The sequence below is a fragment of the Oryctolagus cuniculus genome, chromosome 7 (assembly GCF_051225735.1).
Source record: "Oryctolagus cuniculus isolate XC-2025 breed Fujian yellow rabbit chromosome 7, ASM5122573v1, whole genome shotgun sequence".
In the NCBI taxonomy this organism is placed as follows: Eukaryota; Metazoa; Chordata; class Mammalia; order Lagomorpha; family Leporidae; genus Oryctolagus; species Oryctolagus cuniculus.
The window spans coordinates 94,167,899-94,182,973 of NC_142873.1; the positions used below are offsets into that span (position 1 = coordinate 94,167,899).

At 40.8% G+C, this 15,075-nt stretch overlaps 1 non-coding gene across 1 annotated transcript; it reads left to right on the forward strand.

Moving 5' to 3' along the window:
- The first annotated feature begins 14,370 nt into the window (after positions 1-14,370).
- LOC127493787 (U6 spliceosomal RNA) lies at positions 14,371-14,478 on the forward strand. The gene has a single exon (XR_007924331.3). It is a non-coding gene; the product is annotated as a U6 spliceosomal RNA (small nuclear RNA).
- The last annotated feature ends 597 nt before the right edge of the window (positions 14,479-15,075 follow it).

Consider the following 15,075-nt stretch of genomic DNA (forward strand, 5'->3'; position numbering starts at 1 on the left):
ATCAATACACAATTCTTCTTAAGTGCTGAAACTTAACTGAAAAGTGATCGCTGTTAAATATAAGAGTGGGAATAAGAGAGGGAAGAGATGTGCAATTCAGGACATGCTCAAGCTGACTTACCTCAAATGGTAGAGTTAGAAACATACCAGGGGATTCCAATTCAATCCCATCAAGGTGGCATGTACCAATGCCATCTCACTAGTCAAAGTGATCAATTTCTGTTCACAATTGATCATAATGATAGGACTAAGAGCCAAAGGAATCACATAAACAAGAATAGTGTCTGCAAATACTAGCTGATAGAATAAAAAAGGGAGAGAACGATCCAACATGGGAAGTGAGATACACAGCAGACCCATAGAATGGCAGATGTCCTAAACAGCACTCTGGCCTCAGAATCAGCCCTTAAGGCATTTGGATCTAGCTGAAGAGCCCATGAGAGTATTTCAGGCATGGAAAGCCAAGACACTCTGAGGAAAAAAAAAAAAACCTAAATGAAAGATCTCCGTGAGTGAGATCCCAGTGGAAAGAACGGGTCATCAAAGAGGAGGTACTTTTCTCTGAAGGGAGGAGAGAACTTCCACTTTGACCATGGCCTTGTCTAAATATGATCAGAGTCGGTGAACCCAGGGGGCTTCCATAGCCTTGGCAGCTCATGACAAGAGCCTAGGGTGATTACTGATGCCATAAACAAGAGTGTCAATTTGTTAAGTCAACAACAGGAGTCACTGTGCACTTACTCCTCATGTAGGATCTCTGTCCTTAGTGTGCTGTACATTGAGATTTAATGCTATAACTAGTACTCAAACAGTATTTTTCACTTTATGTTTCTGTGTGGGAGCAAACTGTTGAAATCTTTACTTAATGTATGCTAAACTGATCTTCTGTATATAAAGAGAATTGAAAATGAATCTTGATGTGAATGGAATGGTAAAGGGAGCAGGAGATGGGAGGGTTGCGGGTGGGAGGGACGTTATGGGGGGGAAGCCATTGTAATCTATGAGCTGTACTTTGGAAATTTATATTCATTAAATAAAAGTTAAAAAAAAAACATAACTAGAAGAGTGGCATTGTTTTATGAGTTTGCAGACTTCCTTAATGGCTGGCTTAATAGACAACAGCTGTTTTCCTACATCTCTTTCTATACTCACTCTGTTCATGACATCTCATGTCAGGTAGTCTCTGGAAAACTTCACTGGACACACATAAAATAACAGTTAAGATGGCAACACCTTAGTATTGCTATGAAAATAAATCTGGGAGCCAGCATTGTGGCACTGTGGGTTAAGCCACCACCTACAATGCTGGCATCCAATATGGGCACCAATTCAAGTCCTAGCTGCTCCACTTACGATCTAACTCACTGCTGATGCACCTGGAAAGGCAGTGGAGGATGAACCAAGTGCTTGGGCCCCTGCCACCCACGTGGGAGATGAAGATGAAGCTCCTGGCCCCTGGCTTTGGCCTGGCTCAGCCCTGGTTGTTATGGCCATTTGAAAGATTTCTCTCTCTCTCTCTCTCTCTGTCTCTCTCTCTCTCTCTCTCTCTTTCTCTTTCTCTTTCTCTCTCCCTACCTTTCCCTCTCCCTCTCCCTGTCTCCTCTCTCTCTAACTCTGCCTTTCAAATAAATAAGTAAATGTTAAAAAAGAAGAAGCATTATCAAATTAATATTAAATTTCAGCATTAGTTGAAATGTTTTGGGAAGAAAATAAATTTGTTTATTGAGATATTTTAACTTATTTAAATCTCAAGCAACTCCTACAATGTAATTACTTTCCACATTTGTCAGTCAGCAGAAATATACCTAAGGCTTCCCAACTTGTGCTAAGACAGAAGTTGAACACACATGATTCTGAAATCTATCACCTTCCCATGATATAACACCACCTCAAAGAAATTAAGTTACTGTTCAAATTTGACTATGTTGTCATCAATTTGAAGTCTGGATTGGCAACAGTAAAATAGATACATACAGAATCAAACTAGTTATGACCTTAGTTAATCTAGAACTATTAGAGAATTCGACTCTGTAAAGGAAAATTATTACATCCAGATAATTAAAATGTACACGAAACTGTAAGCAACGGTGGAGGAGAGAGCAAGTCAGCCAATGAAATCTGAGCGAAGCACAGACAGAATAACAACATTTCATTTTACTTTCCAACTTGAGCACACCAGCGAGAAAGAAACAGGTTCTGCTCTTCATCATCTTTTTGTTCATTCTGGTTAAATTAAATTAAAGTCCACCCTGGGAATACATGAGAAGTGCTCTGAGGTAGTTACCCAATCAGCAGTGGCACAAGCAGTACTGCTCATGAAAATCCTCCCAACTCTCTGACTCAGACATCGGCTCAGGCTTCAACTCCCTGAGGGCACTGGATTGGAAGATTTCATAATGATTTTCAAGAAGGTATCTGAAGTTTATATTTCATCTCAAAGAAAAGAAAGGGTGCATCTGTTCTCAACTTTGAATCAGAAACGTGCTCTGCTTTGTGAAGACTGCATGAGGAGCATTCACCGGTAATCTCTTCAAAATTATTCCTCCTTTCATCCCTCTCCTGTCCAATTTCCCAGCAATTACTGTTGTGGGGCGCACCAAGCAATGGACCACTCTAATGAATAAATTGAATTGAGGAGTCTATACTAGCCAGCTGGCGGCTGCCGGGCTCACAGAACAAGTCCAGAGAAGACAGCCCCGAGTTGCAGCTGTGGGGAGCTTTTAAAGTCAGAAAACACATCCTGGTGGCCTTGGCCATTATCAAGCAAGCAAGCAGAAGTACAGAAGCCAGAAATATGCCGGTCACAGCCAGACGAGCAGACCGATACCTATAACTTATTTATTTCAAAGGAACAGCTCCTGTTCTGAAGCAACCAGGCAAGTTAACCTACACCCGGGTATGTTATATCTTGTGGGAAATTTTAAATTTTGAGTCACTCTGTTACATTATCTAAAAACCAACTTGGAGATCTTTCTTTACTTACGTGTGTGATAATACATTCTGAAATTATATCTTCAGAATGTATTATTATTTTACAATAAACTGAGATACATCAGTAGATTCCTGATTATTATTAGTCTAATACAAAGTTAACTTTGCTTGAGAATGCACTGTAGGTCAGGCAGTGTGTTAGGTACTGAGGATCCAAAAATGAATAAGGCAGTGGGGAGAGAGAAAGACAAGTAAGTAGATAGTTATTTCACTGATTTCTTATTATCCACAAATATTTGAGCAGCTTCTATATTCCAGTTGTCCATGTTAGGTGCTGGGAATACAAAGACAAAAGTCTCTACCACAGAAAATATAGTTTAAAAATCAGAAAGAAATGAACATCCTGAAATGAGCTGTGTGAACACGACATAGGCTTTGCCTGTGATAAACTCACGCTTTTGGTAGTAGGGCGAAAGAACATGAAAAAGCCCATCAGGAAGAAAATGGCAAAGAAAGAAGGGCCCCCAGCAGCTCAGCCTGGTGAGTGAGCAACCTGAGAACAGCCCTGGCAGGCTCTGAGGCAACAGGCCAACCAGGGTTGCAGTGTTCTTCGAGATTTTTCCATGAGTTGCGTTAATGCCACAAATTGGCAGATTGCTTATGTGGCAATCAAGCCCTGGTATTGAGGGTTGGGGATGGAGGGAAATGGTGGTTAGTAGCTAAGTGTAAAATTACCCTAACATAACCATTCTGGTGAGAAATACCAAGTGCTTTTTGGACGCATTCCTTTGCCCATTTTGATTCCAACTCAGCACTACTCTGTATTTACTAAGCAGTGGAGCTTATATTGACTTCCAGTTATTTCACTTGAGTAATACTCTTAATTAGTACAAGCATGAGTCCTTTATTGTCTCTGAAACACTGCCAAGCTTTAGTCTCCCCTCAACAAGAGAAAACTTAATTAGCATTTTGTTACTTTCTAGAAGAGATACAATTCACCCTCCTCTGGGGTTTCCACCTGATTCTGAGAAGGTATGGATAAAAGGGATCATCGCAAAGAATATGGTATATGAGGCATAAAAATTAACATGGAATTTATCCAATTCTCCAGGTAGTCAGAAAACCTAAACTGTTTTGAAAATTCCTGTGGTGAGTTTTAACCCATAAATAACCAGGCGGGGGAGTGAGACAGCTTTGCAACTCCTTTGGTTATCTTGAAGCTCCCATGCCCCACTTTAAACTAATCCTGGCCTCTGCTACACCCACAAGAGCCAGACCATAGTTGAAATGCAAATTGAAACAAAGTAAGTTAATTTTTAGCTTTTAAGATTCCAAAGCTGGGGTCCTAGCATAATAAAAGACTATTTATCTGGGGGCTGGCTGTGGCACAACGGGGTAATGCCCTGGCCTGAGGCGCCGGCATCCCATATGGTCACCGGTTCTAGTCCCTTCTAGTCCCGGCTGCTCCACTTCTGATCTAGCTCTCTGCTATGGCCTGGGAAAGCAGTAGAAAATGGCCCGAGTCCTTGGGCCCCTGCACCCATGTGGGAGACCCGGAAGAAGCTCCTGGCTCCTGGCTCCTGGCTTCGGATCAGTGCTGCTCCAGCCATTGCGGCCATTTGGGGAGTGAACCAGCGGATGGAAGACCTCTCTCTCTCTCTCTTTCTCTCTCTGTCTCTCTCTCTCCCTCTCCCTCTCCCTTTCCTCTCTCTCTGTGTAACTCTGACTTTCAAATAAATAAATATTTTTTAAAAAAGACTATCTGGGAATGCCTTCCATCGCTTTTCCCTTTCCACACTGGGGAGAGCAAATAAAATCCTTATGGCTTAGAGGAGGTGGCAAGAGTTCAGAGAAAAAGGAAAAGATGATTCTTGCCTTTGCCTTTGCCTCTGCCTCTGCCTCTGCCTTTGCCTTTGCCTTTGCCTTTGCCTCTGCCTCTGCCTCTGCCTCTGCCTCTGCCTTTGCCTTTGCCTTTGCCTTTGCCAGGGGCTCTCAGCTTGAAAGAAAGATGGTTCTGCCTGTGAGCCTGAGGCTGTGAGGCAGATCTCCATGAGCAACCCTCAGTCTTCAGTTCCCTCGGCCCCAGAGAAGAAAACAGATGGCTTCCTGAGCTATAAAGAACCCGAAGTTTCCTCTCAGTCCCTGGCTGGCACAGGAAAAGCATCTGAATTTCCATGGCCCCAAACCCCAAGGGAGACACAGACGTTAGCAGAGAGAAAACTAGCTCTGAGGGTCCCACAGAAGGGTCAAATGAGTTCTGAGTTAGTCCCAAATTCCTGCTCCCCGGATATCTGAGTACCCTGTGTAACTACAATGAGATTTTACAACTCTGGTTGGACTACCTTATACAGCAAAGGCGAGGGGAATTTGAAGACACAGTCAAAGTACCTAAGTAATTGACTTTGAGTTAATCCAAAGAAGATTATTTTGGGTAGAAGTGACTTAATCAGGTGAGCCCTAAGATTAAAGTAAAAATGATTCTTCTGTTGGCCATGAAGAAGCAATTAAATTCTGGGAGGAAGGCCTTTGTATTAGTTTTATGTTGCTATAACAGAGTATCCAAGGTTGGGAGCTTTATAAAGGAAAGAGGTTTGCATAGCAGACAGTCACAAAACTGAGCAGCCTCATCTGGTCAGTCTCCAGTGAGGGCCCTATGGCTATGGCACAGGTGGGAGTGCATGCAAGAGAGATTACCTGGTAAAACAGGATGGGGGGCAGGACAGGACTTGATCTATTTTAACAACCTACTCTCACAAGAGGTAATCCACTCCTATGAGATCTAACCCACTTGGAGAGACCAACATTAATCCCTTCAAAAAGGTAATAACCTTATCAGCCCCACCCTTAAAGATACCACCACTTTTCTTTTTTTTTAAACTTTTATTTAATAAATATAAATTTCCAAAGTACAGCTTTTGGATTACAGTGGCTTCCCCCCACCCCATAACTTCCCTCCCACCCGCAACCCTCCCTTTTCCCGCTCTCTCTCCCATTCCATTCACATCAAGATTCATTTTCAATTCTCTTTATATACAGAAGATCAGTTTAGCATATATTAAATAAAGACTTCAACAGTTTGCACCCACATAGAAACACAAAATGTAAAGTACTGTTTGAGTACTAGTTATATCATTAATTCACATCGTACAGCACATTAAGGACAGAGATCCTACATGGGGAGTAAGTACACAGTGACTCCTGTTGTTGACTTAACAATTGATACTCTTGTTTATGGCGTCAGTAATCACCTGAGGCTCTTGTCATGAGTCACCAAGGCTATGGAAGCCTTTTGAGTTTACCAACTCCAACCTTATTTAGACAAGGTCATAGTCAAAGTGGAAGTTCTCTCCTCCCTTCAGAGAAAGGTACCTCCTTCTTTGATGGCCCCATTCTTTCCACTGGGATCTCACTCACGGAGATCTTTCATTTAGGGTTTTTTGTTTGTTTGTTTTTTGCCAGAATGTCTTGGCTTTCCATGCCTAAAATAATCTCATGGGCTCTTCAGCCAGATCCAAACGCCTTAAGGGCTGATTCTGAGGCCAGAGTGCTATTTAGGACATCTGCCATTCTATGAGTCTGTTGTGTATCCTGCTTCCCATGTTGGATCGTTCTCTCCCTTTTTTATTCTATCAGTTAGTATTAGCAGACACTAGTCTTGTTTGTGTGATCCCTTTGACTCTTAGACCTATCAGTGTGATCAATTGTGAACTGAAATTGATCACCTGGACTAGTGAGATGGCATTGGTACATGCCACCTTGATGGGATTGTATTGGAGTCCCCTGGTATGTTTCTAACTCTACCGTTTGGGGCAAGTCCAATTGAGCATGTCCCAAATTATACAAAAGATACCACCACTTTTCAACATCATTACTTTCAGGACCAACCCTCAAGAACATAAGGTTTGGGGGAACAAACTGTATCCAAACCATAGCAGCCTGTACAATGGCCACATGACAAGCACCTAAGGGCAGTTTTCAAAGCCAGTAGTGATCCCCGGCCAACAGCTAACAAGAAAACAAGAATCTCAGTCATGGAACCACAGGAAATTAACTCTGGCAACAGCCTGAGTGAGTCTAGAAGCAGATGAGTCCCCAGAGCCTCCAGTGAGAACACAGCTTGGCCAACCCCTTGATTCTGTCTTGTAAGGCATTGAACAATGGACTCAGCTAAATAGAGTCCAGATTTCCAAGACATAGAAATTGTGAATTAACATATGAATGTAGTTGTGAACCAGCAGAATTGTGGCCATTTGTTATGCAGCAACAGCAAAGTAATGCACACATCCAGGAATGAAAATGTAGAAATAGGATCATGTGGCTAAAGACTGGACTGGAGGTGGGTGAAACACTGTGGGTATCAGTGTGGATAGAGATACTCAACACTAAGTAGTATAAAGACTTTCTCTGTGACAGTGACAAAGACAGTAACACTTTTCATTGGATACACAGTAATCTTGTACCTATTTTATATGATATTTGTACCTCTTCCCTACCCAAGCTTAGCAGAAACTCAGGAGCAAAGAAGTTGGGGAGGTGAGTGTTAAAAATCCTAAAATTTAAACCTGAAATATGTTTTTTAAAAAGTCAGAAATGCCTGAGTTTACTTCTAAATGAATAGGTTAAGATTTTTGCCTAAGACTAAATAGGTACTCAGGCTAGAAAATTTTCATTATGGAATAGAATGGAGAAAGAGTTTCCATTTTTACACAAATTTGTGAGATGCCAAATTGACTTCCAACCTGCCATCTTCTCCTGGAGTATTGCATCAATTAGCAGCACCATGTTTTAGAAATGTAGAGCCTTGATATCCAGAATATATAAGGAGCTCGAGACACTCAACAACAACAAACAATTCAGTTAAGAAATGGGCTAAGGATATGAACAGACATTTTTCAACGGATGAAATATAGATGACCAACAGACACATGAAAACATTCTCAGGATCACTAGCCATATGGAAATGCAAATAAAAACCACAGTGAGGTTTCAACTCTCTCCAGTCAGAATGGCTCTCACACAGAAATCAACAAATAACAAATGCTAGCGAGGATGTGGGGAAAGGTACCCTAATACACTATTGGTGGGAATGTAACTAGTACAATAATTGTAGAAGACGGTATGGAGATTCCTAGATCTACCATATGACCTAGCCATTTCATTCTGGGAATTTAACCAAAGCAAATTAAATTAGCATATGAAAAAATTTTCTGTACCCCCATGTTTATAGCAGCTCAACACACAATGGCTAAGATGTAGATTCAACCAAGATTCCATCAACTGATGACCAGATAAAGAAATTGTGATACACACACACACACACACACACATATATATATATACACACACAATGCAATATATGCAGCCATTAAAAAAGAAAATCCTGCCTTTCACAACAAAATGGATGTAACTGGAGACCATTATGCTTAGTGAAATAAGCCAGTCCCAAAAAGACAAACGCATGTTTTCTCTGTTTTGTGGTAACTAATATACAAAGGACAAGAAAAAGTAATGGATATGAGTGAAATCAACATTTTGAGATTTGATTGTTTATAGCACTTGTCTATACTTTTGAGGAACAGTGCTTTTTCTACTTACTACTTGTCTAATTCTCTTTTTGGTGCAGAGTTAAGTTTGTGATTATAAAGTAAACTGAAAGTAAGTCATTGTAAAAATTAAAAGAAAAATAAGAAAAGAAGGAGGAAGGAGGGTGGGGGTGAGGGAGGGTAGAGTGGGAAGCATCATTAGGCTCTTAAAACTGTAAATATGAAATACATGAAATTTGTTCCCTTTATATAAATAATATTTTTAAAAGTTAATGACCAGAAGAAGAAGAAATGTAGAGCCAAAAGTAAAAATAACCTCTTATCCCCAATATTATTACCCTGAGGAAATCAACTTAAAGTCAACATGTAGGGCAATGTTTTTTTAAATTTATTTTATTTTATTTATTTGAAAGACAGAGTTACAGAGAGAGGTAGAGACAGAGAGAGAGGTCTTCCATCCATTGGTTCACTCCCCAGATGGCCACAACGGCCGGAGCTGCGCTGACCCGAAGCCAGCAGCTTCTTCCGGGTCTCCCTTGTGGGTGCAGGCGCCCAAGGACTTGGGCCATCTTCTACTGCTTTCCCAGGCTATAGCAGAGAGCTGGATTGGAAGAGGAGCAGCCAGGACTAGAACCGACGCCCACATGGGAAGCTGGCACTTCAGGCCAGGGCATTAACCTGCTGCACCACAGCACCAGCCCCTGTAGCTCAGTTTTTAAAAGTAGTCCTAGGGAAGCAATTTTTGTAGCACTTATGATGCCAGTTAGGATGCCCAGTCTGGGTTCAAGTCCCAGCTGCCGACTTCAGCTTCCTGCTGATGATAAACTTGACAGCCAAGGTGGTAGCTCAAGCATTTTAGTCCCTGCCATCTACCTGTGAGAAATGAATTTAATTCCCAACCCCAGTTTTGGCATGGAGCAGTCCTGGCCTTTGAAGGAATTTGGAGAGTGAACCAGTGGACGAAAGAGCTAACTCGCTCTCACTCTCTTTCTTTCTCTCTCTTAAATGATTTAAAAATAAAAAAAAGCAGTGCCAGATATTTCCGTGAGAGAAGACGGGTTAGCATCAGAATATATCAGGTAGAAGTTTGAATTTCAGTTCTGGTTCTGCTTCCAATTCAGCTCCCTAATCATGCAAACCCTAGAAGGCACCAGGTGGTAGGTTGACTACTTGGGTCTCTACCATCCAACTGAGAGACCCAAATTGAGCACCTGGCTCCTAGCTACTGGCTTCAGCCTGGCCCAGCCCCAGATGTTGTGGACATTTAGGAAATGAACCAACAGATGGAAGATCTCTCTCTCTCTCTCTCTCTCTCTCTCTCTCTCTAAATATTTGTATATGTGTGTGTATGTATATATATATGTATATGATATATATGTATATGATAGATGTATATATACGTATATGATATATATGTATATGATAGATGTATGTATATGTGTCTCTCTGCCTTTTGAATTAATTAATTTAAAAATTCAAAAACAGCCATGCCTCTGATATACCAAATCAGAAATGTTCTTCTTGGCCGGCGCTGCAGCTCAATAGGCTAATCCTCCGCCTGCGGTGCCGGCACACCGGGTTCTAGTCCCATTCGGGGCGCCGGATTCTGTCCCGGTTGCCCCTCTTCCAGGCCAGCTCTCTGCTGTGGCCCGGGAAGGCAGTGGAAGATGGCCCAAGTCCTTGGGCCCTGCACCCCATGGGAGACCAGGAGAAGCACCTGGCTCCTGGCTTCGGATCGGTGCGGTGCACCGGCTGCAGCCTGCCAGCCCAGCGGCCACTGGGGGGGGATGAACCAACAGGAAAAGGAAGACCTTTTTCTCTGTCTTTATCTCTCACTGTCCACTCTGCCTGTCAAAAAAAAAAAAAAATGTTCTTCTTAATAAAAGCAGCCAGTAAATAATTTGCTTATTCAAGTGTGGACTTTCTGAATGACATTGTCAACAATTTCTCAAAGAATTGAAAAAACTGAAGCCATTTTTTAAATTTTTTAAATATTTTATTTTATTTAAGGTAAACAAATTTCATGTATTTCATATATACAGATTTAGGAACACAGTAATACTTCCCACTCTACCCTTCCCCTGCCCACATTCCTACCCTTCCTCCTCCTCCTTTCTTTCCTATTCCCTCTCTTAATTTTTACAGTGATCTACTTTTAGTTTATTCTACACTCATAAGGTTATCCCTACACTAAAAAAAAAGAGTTCAACAAATAGTAAGAAGAAAAAATCACTGCTCTTCAACAGTTGAGACAAAGGCTGTGAACAATTGCTGAAGCTCAAAATGTCAATTTCACTGCTACACATTACAATTTTGGATCAGGGAATAACCAGTCTTTTTGGGACTTGCTTATTTCACTAAGTATAATGGTTATCAGTTACATATAATTTTGTTGCAAAAGACAGGATTGCATCTTATTTTTTTACTGTTGAGTAGTATTCCATAGTGTATATATACCATAATTTATTTATCCAGTCATCAATTAATGGACATGTGGGTTGATTCCATATCTTAGCTTTTGTAAATTGAGCTGCAATAAATATGGGGGTACAAATAATTCTTTCTGATGCTGATTTCATTCCCCTTGGGTAAATTCCCAGGAGTTGGATTGTTGGATCATATGGCATATATATTTTTAGCTTTCTGAGGTATCTCCATACTGTCTTCCACAATGGCTGTAATAGTTTCTATTCTTACCAATAGTAGATTAGGTTACATTCTCCATATCTTCACCAGCATTTACTGTTTGTTGATTTCTGTATGATAGCCATTCTGACGGGGGTGAGGTGAAAACTCATTGTGGTTTTTATTTGCATTTCCCTGATGGCTAGAGATCCTGAGAATTCTTTCATGGGTCTATTATCCATTTGAATTTCCTCTCTTAAAAAATGCCCATTCGGCCGGCGCCGCGGCTCACTAGGCTAATCCTCCACCTTGCGGCGCCGGTACACGGGGTTCTAGTCCCGGTCGGGGCGCCAGATTCTGTCCCGGTTGCCCCTCTTCCAGGCCAGCTCTCTGCTGTGGCCCGGGAAGGCAGTGGAGGATGGCCCAAGTGCTTGGGCCCTGCACCCCATGGGAGACCAGGAGAAGCACCTGGCTCCTGCCATCGGATCAGCGCGGTGCGCCGGCTGCGGCGGCCATTGGAGGGTGAACCAATGGCAAAGGAAGACCTTTCTCTCTGTCTCTCTCTCTTACTGTCCACTCTGCCTGTCAAAAAATAAAAAGAAATAAAAGAAATAAATAAAAGAAAAAAAAAATGCCCATTCACGTCCTTTGCCCATTTCTTAACTGGATTGTTTTGTGAAGCCATTTTTTTAAAAGCTAGAAAATAGATCCTACTAAAATGAACATCAAATAAATGTGGAAAAACTGGCAGCATTCAAAGGCAGGGAGAGAATTTCAAGGCCATATTTGAAATAATGACTAGATGAAAAGAAATAGAAAGATTCCAGGAATCAAGATGTGTTTTCTCTCCCACATGTTCCTCTCACCAGCACCTATGCTTACTGCCACTCCGCAGACAATACATGAAACACAGGCGAGGTGGTAAAGCCTCAGAGAAATTTCACAAATGTCCTCAAAAAGGAAAAGAAAATGTAGAAGGGAAATCACAGGCAGGGAATTCAAGGAAGACCCCTTGACAACAGAGTCTTCTTCACTATAAGCTCACTATTTTCTTTTTTATAGCCAAAGGAAAGTAGGTAATTGAAGATTCTACCCAAAATATAAATAGCATTTTAAATGGCTATAAGAGATAAATAATTGAATACAAATATGAGTATAATTCGTAGAGATGTTCCAAACAAGAGAAAACAAAAATTGTCAATAAATATTTTAAAAGATGTTCAATCTCATTAGTAGTAAGCAAAATTCCTCTATAACACAATGAAATTTTTTTCTGCACTCAACAGATTGGTAAACATTAAACGGAATAACAGTGAGTGAGATAAAGGCATGACGGAATGGGAGTTCTCATAAACTGCCACTAGGAGAATGAAGGAGAGGCCCTGGAAAGGCATTGAGCATTGTTTTGGGTTTGGAAAGCACTGGATAACACATGCTCGGCTTGGACCCATTTACTGACTAGCCATGAGTCTGCTAGTTTTGAGTGGGGCCAGAGCTAGTGAAGTCTCTGCAGGAGGTCCAAGCTTGGATGCACTCCACTCTGCCACCCTCTCCTCCAGATCATTAAATCCAGAGGAACTCCATGCATCTGTGGTAAATAAATACACTGGGTGGAAACTTCTAGCAAGTCCTAGTGAAAGAATCATAGAAGTAAACTGGCCTCGTGGTTAAGATGTCTGTTTCCCATATCAGTGTGCCTTGGTTCAGTAGGGAGCTCTAGCTCTTGACTCCAGCTTCCTGCTAAAGAGGCAGCAGTGATGGCTCAAGTAGTTGGGTTCCTGCCAGCCACACGGAAAAATTGGATTGAGCTCTAGGCTCCTGGCTTTGCCGTGGCCTAGCACCAGCTGTTGTGGGCATTTGAGGAGTAAACTAGCTAATGAAAGACTCTCTCTCTCCCTTTCCCTTCCCTCCCCTACTCCCTTTCTTTCCACTTTGTTCTTCTCCTTCTTAAGTAAATAACTTTTTTTTAGAGATATTACAGCAAAGATCCTTGAGGTCCTCGTCTGCTAACTCTTAACTTCTTTTAAGAAACAGCTCCTGAACCTGTAGATGTGAAACTGACACTATGAGAAACAATGACTTGATCAGCCCTTGTCCTGACTGTGGAGGAACAGATTACTATTTTATTCTTTTTAGTATTTTCTTGTTCTACTTAATAACATTGGTTGAACTCTTTAACACACAATTATTCTTAGGGGTTTAAATTTAACTGAAAATTTATCCCTATTAAAAAAAAAAAAGAGTGGGAATAAGAGAGGGAGGAAATGTACAGTTCCGCACACACTCACTCAGACTTACCCCTAATGGTAGAGCTAGAAATGTACCATGGGACTCCAAATCTCATTAAGCTGGCATGTACTGATGCCATCTAACTAGTTAAAATGGTCAGTTTCAGTTCATAATTGATCATAATGATAGGATTAAGCATCAAACGAATCACATAAACAAGACCAGTTTCTGCCAATAATAACTGATAGAATTAATAAGGAGAGAATGATCCAACATGGGAAGCAGGATACACAGCAGACTCAAAATGGCAGATGTCCTAAACAGCACTATGGCCTCAGATTCAGCCCTTAAGGCATTCAGATCTGGCTAAAAAGCCCATGAGAGTATTTTAGGCATGGAAAGCCAAGACACTGGACACTATGGCAAAAAAAAAAAAAAAAAAAAAAAAAAAAAAAAAAAAAAAAAAAAAAAAAGACCTAAATGAAAGATCTCTGTGAGTGAGATCCCAGTGGAAAGAACAGGCCATCAAAGAAGAAGGTACCTTTCTCTGAATGGAAGAGAGAACTTCCACTTTGACTATGGCCTTTTCTAAATAGGGTCGGAGTTTGTGAACTCAAGAGGCTTCCATAGCCTTGGCAGCTCATGACAAGAGCATTGGGTGATTACTGATGCCATAAATAAGAGTGTCAATTGTTAAATCAACAACGGGAGTCACTGCACTTGCTTCCCATGTAGGATCTCTGTCCTTAATGTGTTGTACTATGCGAATTAACAGTAAAACTAGTACTCAAACAGTATTTTTCACTTTATGTTTCTGTGTGGGTGCAAACTGTTGAAATCTTTACTTAGTATACAGTTGATCTTCTGTATATAAACATAATTAAAATTGAATCTTGATGAAGAATGGCATGGAAGAGAGAGGAGGAAATGGAATGGTTTGTGGGTGGAAGGGTGGTTATGGAGGAAAAAACCACTACAATCCAAAAGTTGTACTTTCGAAATTTATATTTATTAAATAAAAGTTTTAAAAAAATAAAAAATAGTGCTTGCTTCGGCAGCACATATACTAAAAATTGGAATGATACAGAGAAGATCATCATGGCCCCTGCACAAGGATGACATGCAAATTCATGAAGCATTCCAAATTTTTGTCCTTAATGTGCTGTCCAATGTGAAGTAATGCTATAACTAGTACTAAAACAGTATTTTGCACTTTGTGTTTCTGTGTGGGTGCAAACTGATGAAATCTTTACTTAATATATACTAAATCGATCTTCTGTATATAAAGAGAATTGAAAATGAATCTTGATGTGAATGGAATGGGAGAGGGAGCGGGAGATGGGAGGGGTGCGAGTGGGAGGGAAGTTATGGGGGGGGGAAGCCATTGTAATGCATAAACTGTACTTTGGAAATTTATATTTACTAAATAAAAGTTTAAAAAAATAACAAAAAATAAAAAAAAGAGCTCCTGGTTTTTACTGGGCTGAGCTGAGATGAAATACTTGAACAAGATTCCAGTTACCCATCATCAACCAGGTGCTGTTTGATCAACTGTTTCAATTCTCTATTCCTGCACACAAAAGAATCACTCCAAAACTTAGGGATTGAAAATATCAAGCTAAATAAGAGTTCTGTGCACAACAGTCAAAAGGAAAAATAGACTCAAACAGTGAGCTTTAAATCCCCTGATGGCTTTTAGATTACATTTACAGATTTTAATAATTCAATTCCTAAATACCTACTGCCT